This window comes from Eupeodes corollae, chromosome 1, assembly GCF_945859685.1.
Source record: "Eupeodes corollae chromosome 1, idEupCoro1.1, whole genome shotgun sequence".
Lineage (NCBI taxonomy): Eukaryota > Metazoa > Arthropoda > Insecta > Diptera > Syrphidae > Eupeodes > Eupeodes corollae.
In genome coordinates this window covers 161222094-161231332 of record NC_079147.1, presented here as the reverse complement: position 1 = coordinate 161231332, position 9239 = coordinate 161222094, and positions in this window count along the sequence as shown.

The window sequence follows — 9239 nt, the reverse complement described above, 5'->3', positions numbered from 1 at the left end:
TATAGATTTTATTTTAATAAGACTCGACAACTTAATTAAAGAAAAGCGAAAGTGACTTTATACAAATTAAATAATTCATACAAACTTTTATTTTTAGCTTGACTATAACACATGGCGATCTCTTTCTAATTGTACCGCCCATACTACTACAGTTATTTTAAAGTCTTGCAAAATTATTTACATTAGAATATCTGAATCTGATGACTTCATCCTGCTCTTGTGCGTTTCTGGGAAAGATTTGGTTTGTGTATGAGCTTACTAATTTCTCTGTTTTGTTGACAAAAACGTTGTAGTTCACTGAAGCAACCTTTTTCAATCTTACCCGATATCCAAAAAATTGTTCAGCCTGTCTACTTCTGCAGCAAGATGACTAGCGAAAGTTCTCAATTCAATCAAAATAAAACACGATAGTTACTCCAACGAAAAGTTGTGTGTTAACCACTAAGCTTTATTAGACAGAATGCCTCTTCTATTGATTTGCTGCGGCCTTTTATACTGTAGAAGGCGACAGCACATTTCAATGGTTATGTTTTATAAAATGTGCTGTTTTTGTGTTTCTGTTAGCACTTTTAAATTTACATTGTTTGTCAAAATGTGTTTGTTAAAATTAATGAATTATATAAACAAAAAAAATAATTAAAGAATTAAAGTAAATAATTTTAAATGTATGCATGTTTTTTTAAATATTTATGTTGTGTTTGTTTAAGGATGACTGTTACAGTTGGATATAATAATTTTAACGTGTAGGTTTACATCTGACATCTGCTAGCACGCGCGTTAAATTCTCTTTCGCCTTTCATTCTCAATTTAATTTTAAATACCCACTTGATTCCTATAACTTGCTTTTCTTTAGGCAGTTCTGTTTCTGTCCTAACTTGTTCTTGATCGCTTTTGTCCATGAGGGTCCGTCCGCTCCTATTAATGCCTCCTCATAACTTAGTTTATTTAATTCTTAGGCCATTAACACACACCACATCGGCCCAAAACTTTTTGTCGAGACTAGTTCCTAACAAGATGACACGAGCAGATTCTACGATCGTTCTCATTTCTCGGTCAATTTTCCCGTTTTGTTTTGGAGCATACGGTACTGTGAGCTGGTGTCTAATGTCAAGATTTCTCCTACCTTAACATTTAAAATGTCCGTTCCGTTGTTGGACCTAAACACTTAAATTTTCATGCCGTGTCATTCTCTGCTACTTCGATAAACTCTTTTAATTTTTCTGCGACTTCTGTTTTGTTTTTCATAAAGTAAACAAATTAAAAGTAAGAATAATCGTGGTTTAAAAATTAAAAAAAATAATCGTTGCCACCGTTGATTGTGACTTCCATCCGTCCATTGAGGTCGACATGGACTATTTCACACAGCAGTCGGATTTTGTTCTTTTTCTTTCTGTATTGTGTATCTGCAGTCCTTGATAAAACGTCCTGGCTTCTTACAGAAGTGAGACAATCTTTTTGATTCTTGTTTGCTGATTTGTTTTTTGCCTGTTGAATTTTACCTGGTATCTGTTTTAATGTTGGCTCACAAAAGCTACTGTAACCGACTAATTTGCCATTTGGTTCGGATTGCGGAAATATGCCCCATTACCTAGCTCTGCCATGGGTTCTTGAACCTAAGACGATTACAAAAGAATTTAACTTCCGCCCGCTCCCTCGCCCGGACAACCCTTTGACTAGGCTTCTTCATATCTTCATCTCTTTACTATCCTTGCGTCATCCTTCTCATCCTCTTACAAAAAAAATTTAGTTCACCATGATGATTTAAACATTATTTCAAAAATTATCTAAATATACATTAAAAAATGTATGAATGCTCTAATGGCCCTTGCGGTTTTCAATTCGAGGTTTAATCCAAAAAAAATCTTAACCACATCTCCGATTTATTCACAAAGTTGAGATATACAATCCTCTTTTGTCGTAATTAAGAATAAAACTTTAATCCCCACTTATTTCCGCCCTCGCGAAAGAAATTTTGTGCGTATATATATCAGTATATTTGTGTATACATATATACAAATTAAAACTAAAAGCAACAAAATAAACTCACCCTTGTCCTTCTGTTTGCAGTGGCCACTGCTGCAGGAGAATAAGGAGGTATCACTTTTTCCTTTTTTTTTGATATCCTGAGCCTTATCACCCACGGCTACCGGTTCGCTCCAATTCCGCTTTCTGCAACAGTCCTGGGTATGCGGCTAGTTTCCTTTTGGTTTTATATCAATATTACTGGATTTTTTTTCCAGATAGGGAACTGAGAACAATCCTCCTGTCTATGAACTCAATCTCCTCTTTTGACTTAGAATTCCACTGTTTTTGCGAGTTATGTACTTTTGCTTGTTATTCGATGATATATTTCCTTTTTTAATTTTTTTTTGTGTGATTGTAAAAAAATTAAATTGGTCGAAAGGATGTCTATTAGCAGCTTATTTAAAACAAAATAACTTTGTTTTGTGGCTGGTTTATTTGAAAAGAAAGAGATTTGAAATTTCTTTTTCTTTTGGCCGACACTTTGCCCATAAACATTTTGTGCTGAATTAGCAAATACCATTCAGCCAACCAGCTAGGATACATTTGATGCAATATCATCCCCATTCTCCCAAAAGAATACCTATCATTCAGTTATCTCACTGAGATTTCTCATTGTTTTCAGTGTCCCCATTCCTACTCTCCGAACCTATCCTTATGTCAAACTCCGACCTACATTACCGACTCGTAATATCGTAACCCTTGATGCCATTTATGTCAGTTTGACAAGTCAAGAATTACGATCATTTTTTGTTTATTATCGTCGGTCGTCGTCGTCGTCGATTCCTTTAATGTTTAACTCGTCGTCTTTTGAGTGTTTAATAAATAAAGAAAATAAATAAATAAAGTCGATATGTAACACTACGTGCGTCGTTTGATGTCATTTCAGTTTGACTATTGCTTCTCTCCTCTTCCACGAGCAATCTAGAAATTAGTTTGTTCAAGTTTTGGTCCTTTGTTGGGACATATTCCCAAGCAGACACAAAATGTGTATACTTAATGACATGCAGCGTTTCGATTACCCACCCTTTTGGGGGCTGGACGATAGAAGTAGCGTTGCAATAGAACATTCAATTGTTACATGTGTCAATAATAGAACATTCAGTTGGTAAAAGTTTCAATGTCATATTACATCATTTATTATAGTTGTTAAAAATAAAATATAAGTCTGTCTTTCTTTAAGTTAAATTTATTTTGACTGGTTTAAAAATGTGTAATTTTACATAAATGGTTGCGACCCCTGCCTTCTATATTCTTTGTTCAACTGAAAAAAAAACCATCTCCGTGTCTGTTTAAAATTTTTAAATAAAAGGTCACTTGCCATTGGCTAGCCAATGAAATTAAGTCTTATATTTATTTTTATTTGACGTTTGTTTTTATCCGCGTTCGGCGACGAGATTGACGATGAAAGGCAAGAGACCTTTTATTTATTTGTATTTGTTCGGCGACGAGATTCACGGCGACATCCCAACCTCGGTGAATCCTCGAAGTTCCTATACGCCTCCCTTACTGGGATTTAGAAGACATGAAAACTTCCATTCAATTCCTCTAGTCGACAATTAATTTTGGATGCGATCAGTGTCAAACAATTCTGCTTTTCGTCCCAACTCTTTTTTGGCCCCAATAAAATGTATACCGTTGCCACTTCTTTTATGGACAGGAACTCCGCGACGATTGATGAAATTCCTCAAGCAAAGTATTAGTAGTACTCGTAATAAATCGTCCTGGTCTAGTTGTGGCTTTAGCTGGTAGATTGAACTTTTTCTCGAAACTGGATTTCCCATCTTAAGTTCTATTCTTTCTTCTCTAAATGCTTGGGTTTAAGCTTGTTTACATAAGAATATTTCGGCTGACCTGATCTTGGCAGCTGTTAATAATTTCCTTTGATCGAGTTTGCAGTGTTGTGGTATAGGTAGAAATGGCGATTTCAAGGCAACCTAGCCTAAAATCCAATTAGCGCTGTAGTGCGCCGTTTTGATATGGTATTGTCTTTGGATGGTGGTATAGAATTGCCTTTGGCTGGACTAATTCTGTAGCTTGTCCTTGAGGTTTCCGAGCAGCTATTTTTTGCCTTGTCTAAGCAGTGAATGAATGTAACGCATTATCCAGGCTGTGGAGAAAAAATTGTAAATTTAATTATGAAGTTACTTGCCTGATTTATGTGTAGAACTTTGGCGCGTAGTTCTTCATCGAGCTTGTCTGGAACCACAACAGTGAGATCTTTAGGCCATTGATCCTCAGGATGCGAAGAAATTCTGGTCCAGTTAGCCAATGGCTGTTTTGTACGAATGTTGTAGGGCTGGTAGCGGCGTCTGCTACATTAAATTCTGTTGGAACCCAATTCCAATTTGTCGAATTTGAAGTGTCCAGAATTTCGGCCACTCTGTCGGCTACGATTGGAGATCTTATCCACTAAAGAGTCGTTTTTGAGTCGCTCCAGTAGGTAACACGAGATATCAGGAAATTATGACCATTTCGAATCGATGTCTGCATATGACAGACATTTCTTGGGTGTGCATCTAGTTTTTCCGAAGGCAAAGGCAGCTTCGACTGCATTTAAAAAACAGGATACGCAAATACCCAACCGCTGTGAAGGCACTTTCACTAGCATCTGCGAATATGTGTTGGATATTCTGTTGGATATTCCGTTATTAAGAAAACACGATTGACAGCTGACTTTAATTTTCGTTATGTTGCTTTGGTAAGTGTTCAAAAATGAAAACTTAAAGTTTAAAACACAAGTATGCGGTTGCGTTCGTGTAAACGATTTAAACGATTTGACGCAGCATTACATTGGAAGCATATAACCTGTTTGAGGAGCTACATTAGTTTATGCAACCCATTTGACCAAAATAAAAGAAAACAATAAAACACAATTTGTTTTTAAGACACGATTTATTTTTACTTTTTTATTCTATTGATGCATGTTTAGTTCGTGACGGTCGGACGGCAATTGAATTGAGGAGTCTATACCAAGAAAAGACTTTAATGACAAAATGAAATGTGAATATGAAGTCAGCGATTGCACTTCCCACAATAATTACTGTTCTTAGATTAATTTCCTAGAATTGAATCATAATGTTTCTTGCAACCACTTATATTGTGGTAAAAAATAGAACAAATAGGAAATGCGATACATAAAGTATTCATAATGATATGACACCTTGGAATGCCTATTTATCTTTTTTTTATAAATGATACTGAATATGATACTGAACACAAAATGTGCTGAGTTGAATAAAAAAAAATAAAATAGCTAAATGTATTGAGTTAAACATAACCCCCTCGCTTGGACTTCACCGTAGTGAAAGGTTTGACCCCGATAAAATCGAGATCATAAGTGGCTTTTTCACGGAACTCAGCTAAGAGCGCCTCTGGTAGGACCGTCTTTAATTTGTCGCTTTTAGGCGTGAAGCTGAAGAATTCAGCTTTCGCAGTGGCTTGCTTAAGCACTTCTTTAAGTAAATTGTGTTCGGCCAGTGAGAAGCACTGCACCGAATACCGCTTTTCATTTCCATTTAAAATGTTTATTACAAAATTGCCCTTAGTAGCTGACTTACATACACCCAGAGAAAAAACCACGTATAATCAAAATAAACGACTTTGAATCAAAATAAAATCAATATGATTTGGCTCTAATACCGAAAATATTTAAATCAAAGTTGTTCATCAATGAAAAGTGATTCCCTACTTCATTTTAAATCAAATTTGAAACCCATATGATTTAAAGTGGTAGCATTATAGTTTTAAATACGATCAAAATTCAGGGATTTAAAGTCATTTTCACATTATATCAATTGATTTTTTTAACTATACATACCAAAAACTTTGTATACATTACCATATAATTTTTTGAAGCAATCGGCACTAAAGGTGCAATATTGAATTATGAAGCTTCAATTTCAGAATATCAAATATACATATTATATTTGAAAAGAGAGTGAGAGTCAGTGAATAAAGTCGTGTTTCATATTGTCTCCAGGAAATTTACTTTTTGAGCCCCAAATTTTGAAGTAAAAACAGAAAAATCTTTACGAACTCTAGCGGTTTTGTTTTTGTGGGTGAGTTTTTTCTAATTTGAAAGTGGAAGATAGGCTTATTTATTATAAATTGGCCAAGAAAATATTCTTCAATTTCGACTGACGGCAACTGTAGTTTGAAATGACTCTTGATCGCACACCACCAAAAGGAGCCGACAAAAACACAACAACACCAAACCGTTCCGCTAAGAGAGTCCTAGCCAAAACATCACCGGAACACTTTCCACCTCAAAAACAATCCGCTGAAAGAATTAATATGTCTGTCGGAAATATGTTGATTCCCGATCTTTTAAACCTGGTAAAAGGCACAATGTCCTCACTTCTGGATGAAAAATTGAAAGATCTTCCAACCAAAGCAGATATGGATAAAATTGGGTCAGAAATCAGTTCTCTAAAAAATGACAATGTCGCTCTTAAGGCTCAGTTATCGGAGATGGAGTCCCGGTGTTCTTCTCTTGAACGTCAAGTTGAGCTCATGTCAAAGAAGGCAAATGAGAAAAACATTATTCTACACTTTCCAACTGAAGCGGGGGTCCAAGGAGTAGCAAAAGCAAGAGAGCTTTGCATGGATTTGCTCCAAACGCAGGACAGGGCAGTAATTGCTGATACACGCACGATTCGTTCTAGAAATGTAAACACCGAAAACGTGATTGTCGAGTTGCAAAACAGAGAGGATGTCGGACGTATTCTAAAATCGGCAACACGATTAAAAGGCACAGGTATTTCACTTCACAAAGATTACCCAGCAGCAGCAAGGGAAAGGAGACGAAAACTTTTCCAAATTAAGGCACAAATATCGTCGAAAAATCGAAATATTAAACCATTTGTCCGCGGAGAGACCATCATAATCGAGGGAAAAACATTTTATTTCAACCGAAATAATGTGTTGACATGTGATGATGATGGAGGAATGTCATTACTGCAGCAGCTGTCAAACGATGTGTCAACAAATAAAAACTCTACCACAGCTCACCAAACTGTAGATAGTCAAGTGCTGCCAAATTATTTTTAACGAAAATGCCGTCAGTCATGTTTACACTAGTAATTTAAGTAATGTAATAGTAAATAATGTTTCATGTAAAATTTGTTCGTATAATGTAGCAGGTTTAGGAAACAAATTAATTTATAAAGAATTTTTTGATAAAATTAGACTAAATGATATTTTTCTACTGTTTGAGACTTTTATATACAAGGACACAGACAAATATGAGAATTGTTTTCCGGAATTTTTATTAAATTGGATTCCAGCTGCGAGGCCTCAGGTATACGGAAGAGCGAGCGAAGGATGTCTGTTCGGAATAAAAAAATCGTTTCAAAAAAGCACAAGTTGTCGATTTGTTAGCGAGATGAATAGAACGGTTGTTGAAATAACCGCGATTAATGAAAAATTTTATATCGTACCTGTTTATATAAATTGTAACAAGTGGATGGATGATTTTGCTGAGTTGTATAACTTCCTGTTGGAGCTGGGTAGAGAAAATATTATGTTAATAGGTGACTGTAACGCAAGGGTGGGCTCTTCGCAGCTGCTTCAGGTGGAACCAGAATTTATGCCAGCATCAATATGTGATGAGAGATCAGCGTGTGACACAACGGTAGACAGCAAAGGGAGAAAGTTTATAGAAATGTGTGAACCAATCGGACTAACACTACTGAACGGGAGAATGCCGAGCGACAAAAATGGAACTTCACCTTTATAAGAGGAACTTCCTGTTCCACAATAGATTACTGCCTCATTCGTGGAAGGTGGCTTGATTGTGTAGATGATCTAAGCGTTGAGGAACTAGTATATTCTGATCACCTTCCATTAAATGTTAAGTGTAAATTCAGTGAATTACAAGGACAAAGAAATGAAGGTCTGAAATTACTACCTAAACTTAAGTGGAAAGGAACTCTGTTGGCGTCATATCAAATGAACCTTGACTTGTGTATAAATACTCTAAGCGATGATCAAATTAAGTCCACTCGAGGTATTGATCTGCTAGTTTCAAGCATATCTCAAACAGCACAAACTTTTCATTCACGCCGCATGCAAAACTGGAAGGATCCATGGTTTGATGCATAATGCGAGGCAGCAAGGAAAAAGTCTTTCGGCTTTCTAAAACTTCTCAGAGCAACAAATTCAATGTCAGCTAAATCAAGGTATCAAGAGGCAAATAAGGCTTTCAAAACAATTTGTAAAGAAAAGAAAAACCAATACTCTCGCTCTCTCATGCAAAGATTATCGGAAGTAAGAGACAGCCGAGCTTTTTGGAAGCTTGTTCGGGAATTAAATGGAATACCATTTGCGAGGAAAACTGAAATAAGCATAACTACATTAGCGGAACATTTCGAACGGTTACTTTCTGTCTCAGGAAGCCCAAATCAAATGCAGTTTGCCTACCCATGGGTGGGAAACGATTATCTCGACCGTGCTTTCACAACACAAGAGATAACAGATGTCCTTAACAGATGCAGTATAAATAAGGCTCCAGGGGAGGATCGTGTCCCGTACGAATTCTACAAGTACGCATCGGAAAATTTCATTACAAAGCTTACGGATGCCTTCAACTACATCTTTGATAGCTGTGAAATTCCACAAAACTTTCGAAAGAATATCATCTTTCCCCTATTTAAAAAAGGTGATGTAAACGACCCTAACAACTATCGAGGTATATCTTTCTTGAACGCAGTTATGAAAATTTTTACCGGAGTCATTTTAGACAGGCTGACACTCTGGACACAAGAACACAACCTCCTAAGTGAGTTTCAAGCTGGGTTCAGGAAGGAATATTCAACAGTAGACAATATTTTTTCCTTAACAAGTATCGCTAATTCTTACATTAGCAAAGGAAAGAAATTATATGCTTTCTTCATTGATTTTAAGGCAGCCTTCGACTCAATCAACCGGATCGCTCTCTTCTACAAACTCAGTTGTCTCGGTTTGTCATCAAAAATGCTAACGATAATACGCCGGCTGTATGAAGATAATTTATCAGCAGTATGGGACGGAGCTGAAAGATCAGACTGGTTTCAAACGACATCAGGAGTCAAACAAGGTTGCCTTTTGAGTCCACTTCTCTTCTCACTCTTCTTAGACGACCTGACATCGTTTCTTCCAGGAGGTATTTCTTTTGCGGGTACCGACATAAAAGCATTGCTTTATGCAGACGATATTGTCATTTTTGCAGAGACTCC